Consider the following 17553-nt stretch of genomic DNA (forward strand, 5'->3'; position numbering starts at 1 on the left):
TGACGATACAAACTGGCACCAAACAAAATCTTTCTATGTATTTAAACTTGTGCTGCTCACTTGACTCAGTGACCCGGTGGTATTGTCCAGAATTGCATTAACCAGTTCCAGGCAGTGGAGACAAAAATTCCTTTCATTCATCAGCAGATAAGGAGTTTTGACAACTATCCCTTGGGAGCAAGAGAGGGAAAAAAAAAAACAACCAAAGGAAAAAAACTCAAGAAGAGATTACAATGTAATAATGTAAAAAGCACAGTCAAAGAGCCAAAGAAAGACTGGAGGAAGCTGTAGGGCTGCCTGGGCAGACAGGGAGACTGCTATCAGAATTGAACAAGAGAAAATCCAGATCCCCCTTCCACTCCTCTACCTGTTTCTTCTCAATGTCACTATCAGTGCACACAGTGATATAAAACAGGTCCAACAAGTATTCCAGTAACTCCTCAGGACCACCAGGGCAAAACCAAAAACATTCAGGGCTTGACACTTAACCAAGGCAACATGCCAAGCTTATCACATGTGAAAAAGCCTTGTAGAGGAAAATAATCATCTTCATGTTCACAGGGTCTGGGTGTTAACTCTCCAAAGACTCTCCTGTATTTTCCACTCCTTTGACTGTTGCAGATGAGCGGGTTATTTGCACGGAAATTCAAACCTCTGAATAGATTTTTGTTAAATACAGAGCATGGGAAGGAGCCAGAGATTTCTCTTTTGTACCTTAGTACTGATTATAAACAGGGCACTTGTTACTGCAGAGCCTTACAAGATGGCCCAAAGGATGGTCCACTTTCTGTATGAACCAGAAATCACTCAAGGAGCTGAGGAGGGAACAGCAGCTCCACTTTCTCACAGCCTCCAGAGTTTAACTTTTTCCCCTTTTTTGCAGTGGAAAAAATAATTTTTTCAATAACATAAAAATGGTTTGTGTCAACAAACTCTAGTGACCCCAAACCAGAAACAGGGCCCCTGTCCAGCTGACTGCCAACATTTGCTTCATGTCTTTCTTCGCCTCTTACACCTGGAGATTATGAGTCCAATTCCAACATGTTTGGTAGTGACACTTCACTGAAATGTTCTTTATAGCTTCCACCTGAGAGGACGTAGAGGACTGGTTTGCTGTGAACAAGGAAGATCTAAATTCAAGTTCTTTTTCTGCCAGATTCAGAGTGTGAAATATGAGCTATTACTCTACCCTCCAGAGACACTACTAGGACTTCCCTTTGTTCTCTTCTGCCCAAATCACTCAGAGCTCTGTTGTAGCTTAGTGTTGTACCACTGGTTATTGCTCATGATGAAAGAATTAAGCTTGTTGACAAGTCTTTTCCAGGAATAAATCAGGGCACACTTTGAGTTTAGCATCTGATATTATTTGAAGGTAGCATGCAATTCATTTGCACCTGAAGATACATGATCCTGTGCAATGCTGAAGGCCTCAGATCCTCCGCCCTTAATCACAAAGAAGTGTTAAGCATTAATCAACTCTAATTACAAATATCATACTCATACACATGTAGCCATTCAAGAAAAATATCGCTAATTTTAATTGGATGCTTCCAAACATATTAAAAGCATTTCTTCTTCTCTTTCATTGAACACAACTTTATTTTTCCTCATTACATTCCTGCCCCCTGTGTCTTAAGTTCCCCTCTAGTGTAATTCATAATTCCCCTTGCATTTACTTTCTTTTGAGTGAGGACTTGAATCTCTGAAATGCTGTATATGTGCTGATCAGTTGCTGAATACTCAGCTCTCCACAATTCAGTAATGCTCACCTTCACAGAATATTGAATATTATGGTATTTGGGAAATCATGATAATTAGAAAGAAAACTCAGAAATACTGTTTAAGACAATTTTTTACACTTCTATCTGCATTGTGGTTGGGCAAGGGGAAGAACTGGAGGTAAAGATGAGCATAGTATTTGCATATTCTGAGAAAAACTTCCTGAGACTTCTTTCTAGGGGATATGGGAGTTGCATACATTATTTCTACCTGATGCTGGAGGGACATTGAAATATTCATTTAATCAGCATCTAACATCAGTGGATTTGAGAACATAAACTTTAATTTCTCACTGGAATCAAATGGAATGACACTGACAACTACAAATAAAAGAGATACAGATTCACAAGCTGCCCCTGCTAAAAATATCAATTGCTTCAAAGTAATTCTTGCTATCGTCAGTTAAAAATAAATAAATTAAAAGAGAAAGCTAATGAGCATGTTTATGACCAATGGGAACATCAACAAGCATCTGCTGATGAGAACCTAGTAGAATTAGTGCTGAAGAAATATGACTTGGTCTACTACCTGTAGGATCTCTGTTACATGGGTGATGTGCATTTATGAAATGTTATTTTTCCTTCAGGTAAAGAAAAAATTAGTTAGAAGATACTTACTTTGACTGTTATTTTCTTACCAATCTATTAGAGAGGCTGCAAATGCTGAGGGCACTGTGACAGCTCTGTAGAGATCATCTTGGTCTCTTTACTCACATTCTGTAGCCTTTAAGGTAAAGTGCCACAGCTGGAGCCTGAAAGTAGCTGAATTGTTCACATGTCTAACAGCCACGGGTTTGCAATGATGTATTATGTAGGTAAATAAATATTATGGTCCTTACAGGTAAGACAGCAAACGGAACGAAACCAATGGTTCTGTAGGTGAGAAGCAAAAGGCATCATATCCTTATTATTTCCTTCTGACCGGTGTCCTTTTTGCCTAATTTCTCTTTCTGGGGTTTCCATTGATGGTAAGTAGGCTCTCATGGAGTGCTCCTTTTCCTGGAGACAGTCAAAGGATTTGTCTCCTGACCTTACGCTGTTCTCTCCTTGCCTCTCAGAAGAACTCGCTTTCCTGTGTTCCAGTTTCCTGGCCCATCTGCTGCCCTCCCACACATGGCAGAGGGCAACAGATGGGTGATAATCATGCGGAAAAAGGCAAATGGAGGCCATGCGGAGGGGAACGCAGCTCCGTGGCACCGTGCCCTGGCAACACAAAGCCACCACTAGTCATCCGCTGCACACACACCGCGAATCCGTCAGTGACAAGAAAGGCGTGTGGCTGGTTGGAATAGGAACAGCTTGGGACACTGCCAGTGCTGGGTGGCTGCTTTCCACTGGTAAACATTGTCACTTACGGTACAGCACTTCTCAGGAGTAAGGGAAGCACACCTTGTCCACCCCTTCAAGAAAGGCTCATCTCCATTTGTGATATGAGGACAAGATGGTAGCTCATGGTGTCTCACTTAGGGCTCCTTTAGGTTGCAGACATAAAGCTAATTTGTGGTGTAAGACCAGTGAGCTCTGATGCTAGGAGGAAGGAGGCATGCACATAGCAATAACCAACATGTTTGCACAGGTCTGAATCCACAGCAGCTCATCTGCTTCTGACAACAGCTTGCTAGGACATGTAAAGTCACCGGCAGGAGATGACAGAAGAAATGGGCTTGGCAACGACAGTCAGACACAGATGACTGTGAGCTATCAATATGAAAGCTGAAGAAAAACAACATAAAAAAAGAGGCAAATATTGTATGAGGGTATTACCATGTTTAAAACAGCAGAAAAGGATCTCTCTCTGGTATGTTGGTGAATGGCTACCTCAAAAAGACAAATAAGAAGAGTAAAAAGACTTGTCTATATGGTGGATTGGTGTATTTCAGCACAAAGACCAGGACTTGGCAGCCTTAAGGTTTCTTTCCAGTGCAACGTAACCCACATGTCTAGGAAATACACACAGTCCCATTAGGAAAGGTACCTTTTCCAAAGAAATGAAGGCTACCTAAATTACAGTTGCATTTATCAAACAGTCTCAGATTGTAAAAAAGGTTTTAATTGCTTACAGAGCTGTGCAACCTTACAACAGATATAGAAATACTAACAAGTTGAACCTCAATATCCTGCATAAATTTCTTTAAGAAGTGTAACTTTTCTACTATGGTATGAAATGGTGTGTAATTGTCGCTAGTGGCAGGACTTGAGGAAATGGACTGAAGTTGTGCCAATGGAGGTTTAGGTAGGATATTAGGGAAAGGTTTGTCACCCAGAGGGTGGTTGGGCACCTGGAACAGTCTCCACAGGAAAGCAGTCACAGCACCAGCCCGCCTGAGTGTGAGAAGCATTTGGACAACATTCTCAGGCACATGGTGTGACTCTTGGGTTGTCCTGGGCAGAGTCAGGACTTGGCCTTGATGATCCTTGTGGGTCTCTTCCAACTCAGCTTGTTCTGTGATTCTGTGGCATCCTATGTGTTAACTAGCAAGCTGGAATACAATATACAGATGGGGTAAATATGCTGAGCAGTTGTGCATGTTGTATTACCTTATGTTTGAGAAGCCAAATGAATAGAGAAGCTCTGAACTGCTCCCTTCCAGCATTGAAACACTCACAGAACAATGCCAATGCTGCTAGATCAGATAGGCAGTATCATCTGGAAAACTGCAAATAAAGACTTTCGACTGTTCAGAGAGTACATACAACCTTCAAAACTTTTCTTGTTCTCAAAAAGTATTTTTACTATTCTAGTTTTCTATCTTATAGAAAGAACTTCTTCATATTGTCAATACACACTGTATTTGAAGCGTTCTTTTCTCCATTGCTTCTTCCCTCATACTTTCTCATATTTTACCTTTCAGTTACCAATCTTTTAATAACAGCATTTGAACAGTAAAGAAGATATTTCAGAAGGATTTTAGGAAAATGACTTTAAAAATTGTGCTTTCCAAGGCCTTGGATCTACAAGAAATAAGTAATACAATATTTCCCAGATAGCTTCTACCTACAGCCGAGGTGCTCCAAAGTGAAGTTGTGAATTTAAAAAATGTATAAAGTGATACAGTGGAAGGGAAATACACACAGATGCTAATGACAAATGACCATGTGATTTGTTAAAAGATAATTATGAGCTAGTCTGAACAATCTGCTTGTTCTGTAAGGCTATTTCATAATAATCAATAGGATTTTACCACTGTCCTGAGCAGATTCAAGGCAAAGATGAGCAGTACCAATCTCTATTGGGTTTGGAGGGTTGGCAAGGTAAAACTAATTTGTTTTTTTAATTTTCTTGCCAGCCATTTCTTGTCCAAAAAGTAAACCCTTTACATTCCATATTATTTTCCAAGAATAACAGCTTTGAATGTTTAGTTTGGCTAAATTAGAGAAGTTGACCACCTGTTTGTAGAAAAACAAGACATTCTTGCAGATGGAAGCTCTGAGCTATGATAAAGAGTTCTAAAAGAAATCTTGTTGGGTGCAGAGAGTGAAGGAGGCAAAATACAGACACAAAAAAATTCTTTGTGGACATTTTTGAGTGTAGGGTAGATGAAATGGAATAAATCCATAAATGTTCTCATCTCCAGTTTCATAATAAACAGCGAAAGCATCATATCTCAAATTCTGCAGAAATGTACAGGACAGTATTGATTACTGTAAAAGGAACAGCCTTGTGCTAGCAAAGAGATGGATGAGGTTCTTTATATGCTCTTGAAGATGAGTGTCCCATAAAACCAGAAATTTGCAGTGAGTATATGGTCGTTCTTATATACAAAATGGTCTTTCAGCAAATGAGTTATGATGTGTCAAAATGACTCATAGGGACTTTGCCACAGTGCAGTGTATTTGAGAAAATTGCTGCCACAGAGCAAATATTTTTTATGTTGATTAACAGTAACACAGCTGGCCTCTGACTTTGCAAATTTAATGGAAATTTCAGGGTTAATGAACGAAACTAATCCTCCCTTGCTCTCTCCTTGTTTTACTTTCTCACACACACAGACATGCACACCAAGTTTGTACCAAAAATTTCACTTAGGTTGTTGCTAATGAGAAACATCCAAGCAAATCAATATACCTGCACTACACAGGTATCAAAGAAAAGTACAGAGGTTTTAGGAGACACATTCCTTTCAAAAAAACACATTCTAGTGAACTGCACTGCCATACCCCAAGTAATAGTCTGCCTCATCACTATTAAAAGTAGTGCATGATAACAAAAGCATGTAAATGAATGAAAGAGATATTGGGAGCAGTACTGATTACCAAGACAAAGGAAATCAATGAATCAGAAATGTTCCTGAGCTGTATAACCCAGCAGCTGAGAGGAGGGAAAGGCCCTTGCTTTGGTGTATGGCTTCAACATCCCCGCTCATAGAAAGATTTGACTTGAAATCTTGCAAGGTCAAACCTCTTTTGCAGCTGTCTGGGTCCTCTTTTTATCAGTCAGGCTGGAAATTTCATTCTTAATGATTTTGCTTGGTTTTCTTCCTGTACTACTCTTCTTTATACTCCTGTGCAAATGGCCAGGTTGGGCAGGGCTCCTGAAACTGCTTTGTGAATTCCCACTGCTGTAGTGTTGCAGATTTATCACCTTTAAGGGTGCATATTCTGCCACAAAGGCCACTTAAGCCCACAGAGATCATTCTCAGGTCCTCAAACACTTTAGTTACAAACAGTGCTGGGAGATAAAGATGTAGGTAGCAGCTCTGCAGTTTTGGACAGGGATCATCCTGCTTGTCAAGGGATTTCTGGGGAGTGGATGGTGTGTGTCATTTTCAACTCTGATTTCTCTGATCCCTTAATGCTGACCAAGTTCATTAAAACACCTGAAGAAAATTATGCACTTCCACAGGCAATATAAAAAGGTATCTACCTGCTGAAGCCAGTGGGAAAATAGAGCAGGTGAGTGCTTACAAAAGCAAAAAGAAAACTTACAAAAGGCAAAACAAATTACAAATAAATATATGGTTAGAGAAATAAAACAGCACACCTCTTTTCTGAGACACCAGGCTAGAACACAACCCTCACAGCATGTTTTAGCCTGGTGGGCATTAATCAAAGTGCTTCCTATTATTTCTCTTTTTTTCCCCTGCTCAACCTCCCCATACATTTATTTTTCTTAGAACAATTCTATAATAGCCACTTTAACTTTCAGAAAAAACCAGTTTATAGAGTGCAGGGAAATATGATTTGCAAGTCCAATCAATTCTATATCCAGGAAAAATAGATAATAATGACTGGAGAACCAACAGATACCATTGACTTACTGAAATTAATCCATTCTAATAATGCTGATCTCTTCCCAGATCAAAGAAAAGGCTGGATAATTATATTTTTTTCCATTCATACAATTACATTTTATTCGCAAGTTTCTTGAAGTTCAGTTTGCAAATGCTTTAGAGGCAGTTCTGTGTGCCTTACTTGTCCACTCTTCCTGAGACAATATTAAGCAAATTTTCCACATGATGAGATTATGTTGGCTTCTATGTAATTTCATGCAGAAGTCCAGGAGTGCTCCGTGCATTTGGGATGCCTAAACTCTATAAACCTCGTCTTTGATGGTAGAGCAGACTCAAGGTCCTTCAACAGTGGCATGGCAGAAACTTAAGAATGGTCAAGATAGTCCTGCCACAGGAGGAATGGTCCAAAGAAGGTGACCTGGGATAGAGACCTGCAGCAGAGGGTTGGGCTGCCTGGTCCCTTTTGCTGCTGAGATCACAGCAGGGGCAGCTGATGATGCCTCAAGGAGCCAAAACTGGAGATGCCCCAACTCTTCCTTCTCTGCCAACAGCAGCAAACATGACTGTGAACTTGGCTATGGAACAGTTAAAGGTATATTACTATCCTGGATAGGAATGTCCTGGGCACTCTTCTTCTGAACCCATAATGCCATGAAAATCCACTTGCTAAAATCTAATTTGAAGCTCTAAGTTGAAAAGAAAATAAAATGAAAAGAAAACCAGTAGCACTGTCTTATAAATAGTGCTTGCCAAACAAACAGCACAATCCAATATGATATAGTAGTCTCCATTGGTCTGAAGATACGACTTCCAGTTATTATGGTTTACATGTTCTTAGAAGTATCTATACTTAGTTCTATCCAAGAAAAGTAAAGAAAAAGCATAAATAACCTAACTGGTTTTACTGGAGTAGGATATTAGTCTAGTAGGACCGGTACAGAGCCAAGCCTTGTCTTTCACATAAAGTGTAAGCTCAAGTTCTCTGAATGCAACTTCACAACCCTGGGATCTGAATCTGTTTCAGTGATTTTCCTTCTGTGTTAAGCCCTTAACTATTCTCCAGATTAATTTCAAATGTGAATGAAATCTCCTAGAAACATGTTTAATCAACTATGATGGCACCTTTATGATTCTCTTAGCTGGCAGAAAATTCTGAATCTCAGCCCTTCCTCTATCTTGAACCCAAACCCAGTTTCTAGGTAAGTCAGACTCAGCACTTTTTCATGTTTTGATCACTGTGGTACAAAAGTGCCAGCAAACAGTCCAGGAAATCCTACAATTAAACAGAGGGGAAGACTGTGAAAGATCATAGAAGCATCTCAAATCCCTTGTCACTAGAAGATTTAACTCTTGCAGAAGTGTTTCTAAGGGTGTTGGTTTGATCCATGAGAAGCGCTCATGTACATCCCCACCACAGCATGGATGCTTTGTACACACAATTCCCACTTCTGCTCGTAGGATGAACCCTCATCACCTCCTTCAGACACACAAAAATCAAAGCAATGTTCCACATCTTCCCTTCCAAGAGAAGAAGGCAATATTCATCTGTTTGCACAAGGAAATGTATGTATCTGCTTATTTAGGTGCTTCTCTGCCTTTCCAGAAACAAAACCAGAGCTGATGAAGTACACTGTACTCCAGAATTTTTTCCTTTCTCCTTTTAGTCCATTCTTCTTTTAAACTTACAAAATAAAAAATAATTATCCCAGGAGAACGCTATATCTGTGCAATTTTTCCCACTGTATCGATAATTACTGTATTTCACATGCCCCTTTTAATTACTTAATGTCTGAGATTAAAATTCAACAGCCTCTCTCAAAGAGAAAGTGCTTTAATATCTGAAGTGCTGCTCCTGTAAATTGGCATCTGAAAGACAGGCTAAAAAAGGGGCATAAACACGAACATTCCCATCCTTCCCGACTGACTGCAATACCAATGAGCTGCACCGACTCCACACAGACCTCCCACATTCCTGGTGGGATGTTTCCTAGCAGAGCGATCCACAAATATTATCCTTCAATGACAATACAGTTTCATCAAGGTACGTCTCAATCCGCAGGGCGCAGGCCCCGCGCCAGACGGAGGGTTTGGCGCAGCCGCGCGCGCGGCGTGTGTTACTTACTGGTTATTGCAGTGGTCACGCCGAGTCCCGTATGGCGCTACATTAACGAATGGCATGCGAGCACCTTCTGTTGAAACATCTGCGACAGGGAAATTTCAGGCATTTTTCCAGATTTTTTTTTTTTTTTTTTGTGCTCGCGACCAAATTTTCATTAGGGCTATAAAACCTGGCAGGCGGCATTGTTGTGTATGATTTTTTAATAAACTGGGACATGCCTTTGTTAGAGGAGTGAAGAAAAGGGCTCTTTAGAGACTTCTTCCTATTACAAAAAGTTCAGAAAACATATGACAGCTCACCAAACAGTGTCTCCTAACTTTTCTCTGTCTCTTCCAAGACTAAGATTTCCTGCTTCTTTAGATGTATACAAAGATTTACAGGTTTTGAAATGAAGCCAGAAATGTAGATTTTTTTTTATCTATCAGATTAAATGATTCCAACAGTGGCATTACTAGAGAATGTGTTCAAAGAAAGTGCACGTAGCTAACATAGATTTTTAGCATCTTTTTGATGCCTGCTGCCAGGAATCTCACAAAGAATTTTCACTTACTTGACAAGGTCCTTTGGAAAAAAAATGAAGAAAGGAAAGCAAATGGACATATTCAGATCAGATCTTGTACACAATGCAAGCCTAGAACACAGCCTTACTCCTTTTTCTTTCTCTTTTCCAGAAACATGCCTTTGCCTGCTCTCCCTTCTCTGATCCCCTGCAAGACAACAGCCACCAGGCACAAATTGAAGTTCCATTTTGCAGTTCTCCCTGCGACACTATGAACACTAATTCAGAACAAACATTCTTGGCAGTAAATATGTACATTATCATTATGTAAATAGGTATGTTATCATTATAGCAAAATGATGATGTTCTTTGCTAAGTCTACATTCCCTTTCCAAGAATATTATGTAGTTTGAAGTATAATTTCCATTATGCCACTGGGGCTGAAAAACACTTCAGTTCAACAATAATTAGTGTACTGTATATAACAAAATGTTTACCGTGGATAAAGATGATGTTCAATCCTAAATCTTTTTGGACAAACAAACAAATGCAGTTCTACACAGCAGTGTTCAGCCTGAGTAACCAACAGAAAGCATTTACAGACTAATATCCATTCCCACATCCAAGGTGAGCATCATATTGACATTTTATACTAACAACACCATGAGCAATAACATTTTAAATTGTATGAGGTGAATGATCTACTGTTAGCATGAAGGTGACTTCATTTCTGAACCTTAAATGAACTAGAAACTACTGCATGTCACAGGCTGCTGGCACTGCTAACAGTGTTTACATGAAGCCCATTGTTCAAGCATAGGTGAGTATATCAGCACTGCAAAACCCAAATTCTTAGGTTTTAATAATTTGAAAAGTTCTTCTGTGTAAAGAGCAAGGCAATACCAACTCCTAAATCCAGCAGCTGCAAGCTACCTGCACATGCCTACATACCCCATGCTACCTCCTGAGAATTCGAGATATGTATGTCCTAGACTGAGGCAAAATAAGTGCTGACTTCTTACAGAAAAAAACCAGAAATGCTGGTGTAAGTAAAACTGGATGAACGCGTTAATATTTTCACAGCTTCTTTTGAGGTGAGTAAATGTAAATACTTGTCTCTCATTTTCCCTGAAAAAGTGGATTAGTTATTTAGAAGTATGTAAATGCATTCAAAATGTCTTCAGTTTCTTCTCATTCCTTTGAATGCTGCTTTGAACTGAAAAATCAATTTTCAGAAAGGAAGATATGCCAATTAGAATTAAAAAAAAAAAGAAAAAAAACAAAACAGAAGAAAGGAAACTAATTTATAAATTATAAAATATATAATGGCCACATTCCCACTGTTCTGCTGCCACTTCTATCACATACCACACACTGGAATTGTGAAAATATTGTATGAAAATATGCATATGATTCTCGGCATTCTTCATTATGCACCAGCTCCCTTCAGATATTTTTTCATGGGAAAAATTAGACAAGGAAGATAGCCTTTGAGGACTCACGGAGATTATGCATGGTGATTTCTTCTTTCCCCATGCCAATAATTAGATACTTGTTTTGCATCTTCAGGCAAATATTGTGGAAGCATAACAAACTCCAAAATACTTTTGTCTGGCATTTCTATTCCCTTTTTACTTCAGAGTGTCTGATACACTTGTGTTCACCACACACGTGTATAAAGCGTTTCTGCACAGGATGCAAGCACACGTTGTCACTGAGCCATTGGCTTTCTTCTCTGACATCTGAAAACAGCTGATGTTGTGCTGCCCAATGTCTGTGGCCAGGCAGGACCAGCACACATCCTGGCCAGCCCACTGGATCAACAGCTCCCAGCCAGGTGCTGTCTATGAAGCCAAACCAGTTGAGAGGAAAAAGCAGCAGCAGCAGCAGAGAATAATTTCCCATATCCCTTGGATGTTTGTTTCAATTTTGTTTCAAACTGATCAAACCATGGGAAAGCCTAATTCCTCATTGATCCTCTCCAAACTTAAGCCTCCTCAGCAAAACATGTTACAAAATGAGAGTGTGGTGGCTATAGGAGAAATATTTCTCTGATTTTTAGACCTGTTGTTCATTAGCACTGGATTGCCCTTATTCTTCTATTGACAGAAACAGTGAGCTCGCTGTTTATATTCTCTGAAATATCCATGACTTCATGTATCTTTTTCATATAATCTCAACATTTTTTTTAAGCTGAAAAGTCCTACTCTGTTCAGTCTCTTTGCACAAGAAAGCCATACCATACCTATGGATATCTGTTACCCTTTTCTAGGATACCTTTCCAACTTCTACCACACCTTCTGCACACAATATAAGACATAAAATACTGCTGACTTATAAGATAGTCCAGTGATATTTTCAGTCTTTTTCCACTACAAGTGGAACAGAAAACACAGTCACAGCTTGTACTATGCAAATAATTGACTGGGAGAGTTGCTGGTCAAGTGGAAACAAGTAATCCAAATGAAAAAATAATTTCATGTCAAGGGGAAGCAAACAACACCAAAACATAACTTATTTCTGCGAAGTAAACTAGTTCTAAGAAACCCTATCATTTCCAGATGAGATGAAAAAACTTTCTCTTATTCTAAGAACTTCAGTAGTTACTAAAGAAAACTTATGGAAAAGTTACCTCAAAAAACTTACTTTTATTGAAATTTAAGGCAAAACAGGTGGCTGAAGTGAATCATGAAAACAAGGAGCAATATGAGAAAATGGATATAAGCAGGACTTTGTATATCAGACCAGAATGCTCTAGGTTTTCCTCTCTAATCTAACCACCACTATCAATACATTTGTTATTCCTGTTGCTTTGATATTGCCAGTTAGAATATGTACCTGGCAGCTTTCCACTGACATTTAGCATTAGTAGTCCAGGTCATTAAAGACAGCATTGGGCTGCTCACACAATATTGTGCTGTTGGTGCTCAGATCACTCCTATGGCTGCCTGTAAGATTTAAATGTAGCACTTGGGCAAAATTATCATACACAGCATCATCCACAAACACAACAGTATCCAGGAGGCAAGTCTTTTCAAGACAAAGTATGAGCAGAGCAGGTATCATGGTGAGCTCTAAAAACAAAACCAGAGTGCAAGGAAGAGATCAGTTATTCAGACTGTTGCTGTAATACAGACAGTAACTGTCCAAGTGTTGAAGCTTCTCATTTATTCCATGTGAAAAATGCAGCTGCATAAGAGATTGACACAGAAGTTTCATGTAGGTAGATGCATCCTATAGTTGTCCAATGGAACAATGACATAAGGTAGTCCAAGCCAAAACTGAAACAAAGCTTTAAATAATGGGAACAATTAATTCTTGAAAAATGTGTCCGTGGAACAAGAGGGCAATTGCCATAATTCTGAAATTTTAAACTTCCTGGAGTTAGCACTTCTGTTTCTCCAGCTGTTGATACTTCCTCAATTTTGCCTGGCAAAGGTTTCTCTCATCTTTTCAGATAGGTCAAGAATTCTGTTGAAGAAAAGTTAAGGGTCTGAGAAGATTCAGCAGCAGAAGAATCCAACATGTTCCAGCCAGTAGCAGGGATGAAGATGGGTGGAGGTTTTTCTGCTTTTCATGGATCTTGGTTACTTGCCATGGGCCCAATAGAAGCTGCTATAAGAACCAACTTTCCAAAAGCCAGGGACACATTATGGAGTGTCATGGTGGAGCTCTGCTTTGTTGAAGGTCACATGTCTGGGTTGCAACACACCATTAACTTTTTAAAAGAACAGCATGTAAAATGTTGTGGTGCAGGCAAGGGAATCTCTCGATATATGCATTTTGCATGCCACTTTGTGCAAAGAAAATACGCATTCCTCTCCCACTGAATGCAGGCAGCCCTGCAGATTGATTTTGGTCCATGCCATGAGGTTAATGCACAGCTTGATCTGCACTGACATGAAAATACCATCTGTATAACCCCGGCTTGCCTTGCTGGGAGAAGATACAGGACTCAGCAGCTGGTCTCAGCTACTCTGGGAAAATGTGCGTCTCCAGACCAAGCTTGGATCCAGCCATATCTGGCAAAAGTATTATAACTATATCACATGCATACTCCAGAGAAATCTTAAGAAGCTTAATGGAAGTTCAGTTCATATGTTGAGGCTGTTACATGAAAAGTATCAGGAAAAGCATAAACTGTTCCTATTTCAAAACTATGTAGGGAAATAGTACAAGGTATAACTTCACAGGACTGTCATGAGTTACTCAAATATTCCTAACTTAACATACATAATTCAAAAGAAGAAATTTTCTTTCTCTTTGGTTAATATCAAAGTAATAGTTTTAACCCCTATGCTGTGCAACAGAAAGCTGACTTCTTTTTCAGTGAGCAGGACATAATACTGAATCTTGCCATAAGCATGCTAGCACAATAATCTGTTTTGTGCATTACACGAAGGAAGGACTACACTCAATCTCCTCAACTTTCTGACAGCAAGAGTGCAAGTTCGAAACAATGTTTGTCCCAAGAGAAAAATCTTCCTGTGTCAGGTCCTTTCCTATTACACCAAAGAAAAAGGCTTTTGTTTATTTGTTTGTCTTGACTGAGGTTGTTGTTGGTAGTGGTTGTTTTTTTGTTTTTTTGTTTCCTTAAATATAGGTGTACACTCTGTTTATTTAAAAGTTAATGGAGCTTAGTAAATTGCTGCAATCTTTCATAACGTAGCAGATTTTTTAAAATATCAAAATCGTAATCAGTTTAGTGCATGGTTCCACCAGGACTGACTGAAGGGGAATAAAGGTAATTATAAAGCCACAGGGCCACATTCACCTCAGCTAAAATCAATGTCTGACTACCCTTCTGTGCTCCCACATCACTTGGCAACCCTGTTGAAGAGTGGAAGCAGGGCTGTTAGGAGAGCCCTTGCCCCAAAGCATCCCCTTGGCTCCAGGAGCTCCTCTCCTGGTGGTGCCCAGTGGCTGGGTGGGTTGGGGCTGCTCTGCCTCCCGCCCCTGCACACGCAGGGAGATTGGGAGGTGACATGGTCAGCCTGATGAAGTACACAAAAGCTTTTGGCACTGCATATCTGCAATATCATGGACAGTCAAGGAGGCGCCTGTTATAAAAATACACAGTGAAACACAACTGGAGGACTGCTCTTTCTCAAAGGCTAACGTAATGCATTCCTTCTGTTTAGGCTCATTTTCCAGCCTTTCACATTCTTTGTGAACAAGAGTTATAAAACAAGCCTGATGCAGTCCAATTATTTTTACTTTGAAGGCCATTAATCAAGATTGACTAAGAAAATGAAGACAGCTAAGCAAAATTTCATATGTGACTAGAGTGAGATTAAAATAAAACCAGATGGGGATGGACAGAGACGTTAAGCTGCTTTCTCTCCCCCTTCCCTCCCCTTTTTTTACTTTTTTTGACTCATGTAATAAATGTCTTTTACAAATTACAGCACTCTTATTTTCTTACAGTAAATCAAATTGGGTCATAATGTACAAGTGGTCTCATTGCTGAAATGTCAAAAATAGAACCCGCCTTGTTCTTCCAAAGCAATTCCTCAAATCTAAGCCAGCAGTGTGGCCTGACAGTCTATAAACCATCTACCTGGATGCAGATCCCTTTTAAGGTAACTGTCTGTAGCTGATAGAAGTGTTTCACAAGCATCCAGCATGAGCTGTATGCAGAGATCTGTAGCATGCAGTCATTTGCAGGGGTCTGAATCAGAAGGTCTTACATACATTGCATTTCTACAATTTTCAGGGAGTTTATAGAACCAGGACTTTTTTTCTAAAGATCAAACAACTTTGAGGTAATGCCAACCAGTAGATCTATAAAAATTCTGAAAAAGCTTGCATTATTTTCACAAAACCCCTTTTAATTGATTAGATGAAAGCCAGTGAACACACTGAGAAGCTTCTTTAGAGATTTCAGGACACAGCAAGGAAAACACAAATCACAAGGACAGGTAAAGATCCAGAATGATGGTCCCCATATCATTAAGATTTTCCTTTTATAAAGTGTCTACTACAATATATCTTAGGTAAGAAGATAAAACAGTCACGTACACATTATTTCTCTTTTATGAAAAAAATATTGGATTAAAAGAAGGGAAAAATTTTCAAACTCACAATTTAAAATAAGCTCTGCTTTGGAACTAGATTTTGAACATATATGTACTGGTAAGCAAGTTCACTTATAGCAGTCCTGAGCTATCCAGAAGTATATTTGACTAAACACAACTATCTCACTGCCAAGGGGAAAAAATAGTCAATCCACCAAACAAAAAACCCAAACAAGTAGTTAATCAGTATTTCACAGAGGGGGTCTGAGACACACTAATTTTGCAGAAAGGTCAGCTGGTACAATCCAACAGACCGAGTACATCCCCAAATTCTACTGTGCTTGAAATGTTAATTGGGTCAGAGATTGGCCCCTACCCCTATGAGAAGATTTTGGTTTTAAGAAGGGAAGATTATGTACATGTAACTTGAAAATTTTAAGTTCTGTGAGTATTTCTTTCCCAGACTCTTTCATGCATCACCTGTCCTAATGAATATAAACCCATAGCTTTCTTTACCCATTCACTAATAATAAGCCTGAAAGGCATCTCAAGGGATCATTTAGGCCATCCTCTCTACTGAGTCAGGATCAGCTGTTCCTAAATTATTCCTGACAAATGTTTGTCCAACCTGTTTATCAGCCTTCATACAGTGAAGTTTGTACAGGCTTCCTACCCAATCAATTCTGATACTATCACAGAAAACATTTCCTCATGTCTACCCTTGATCTCGTTTCCTGCAAGTTAAGACTGCTACTTCTTTTGGACATTCACAACAGTTTATTACTTTCCTCTTTGCAGCTACCTTTTAAACATTTGAAGACTTATCATATATCCCTTCAGTATGCCTCTTTCTAGACTAAACAACCTCACTGCCTTGAGTCTTTTCTCACAGGCCATGTTTTCCAGACCCTCGATCACTCATGCTCGTCTCCTTGGACTCTTTCCAACTGATTTGCATCTTTCTTGAAATGCAGTGCCCCAAACTGGACCCAGTGCTCCAGATGAGGTGAGAAAGCAGAAGGACTATTTCATGTTTCTTACATATGCCAACATTGTTTATACAACACAGTATGATGTTTGGGGGTTTGGTAACAGCCTGACCTTCCTCACTCATGTTCCTTTTGTGTTTGCTCTGGCCTCTAGCTCCTTCACTGAAAAAAAAAACCCTAATTTGTCATCCACTCTACTCCCTTTCAGCCTCCATCAAAGCCCAAGCACACTGCCTGCTCTTCCACACTGCATTGCACACCCTCTGCTTTAATGCAATGCCTGTTTTTCAAGGTAATTTTCATCCTCCAAAGCTTTTGCAGTCCATCCGAAAGTGGTGTAGTATGCAGTCTACTATCTAGGTTTTTAATTAAACTAAATAAAAGAACTGGGCCCAAGAAAAAACTTGAAGAATCCAGCTTTCTGGTGAAATAGTGAATGGCAGTAACTACTTTTTGTATACAGTTTCCCACAACTTACATTCTGACAATGTATCCTTCACTTATTTTTATTGAACATCATGTGAGACAGTGTAAAAATTCTTAAAGAAGTCAAGATGCATGACACCTACTTCTTTGTTTTATCCAGATGTCCTATTAACCTTAATTCCTCCTGTAGTGTTATCTGGCATGTTTTGATTCCTCCATTTGGTAATTTATTGCTCTGCTATCTTGTAGGTGCTCACAGGGGTCTCGTTAGATGTTTGGATTTTTTCTGCAGAGGAAATGAGTCTTATTGACTTTTAATTCTGTTAGTCCACCTTTCTTTATTTCAAAGTGAAAATTATTTTTCATACACTCTTTTGTTTTTATTTTTTCCCTTTTTAAAGAGAAAATAGTGGCATTTATGTTTCTAGGAGCAGCAGAATATTGTAAAGCAATAGCCTACTCCTACTCCTAGTAATAGCCTTGAAGACCATATT

This window comes from Erithacus rubecula, assembly GCF_903797595.1.
Source record: "Erithacus rubecula genome assembly, chromosome: 3".
Classification (NCBI taxonomy): Eukaryota; Metazoa; Chordata; class Aves; order Passeriformes; family Muscicapidae; genus Erithacus; species Erithacus rubecula.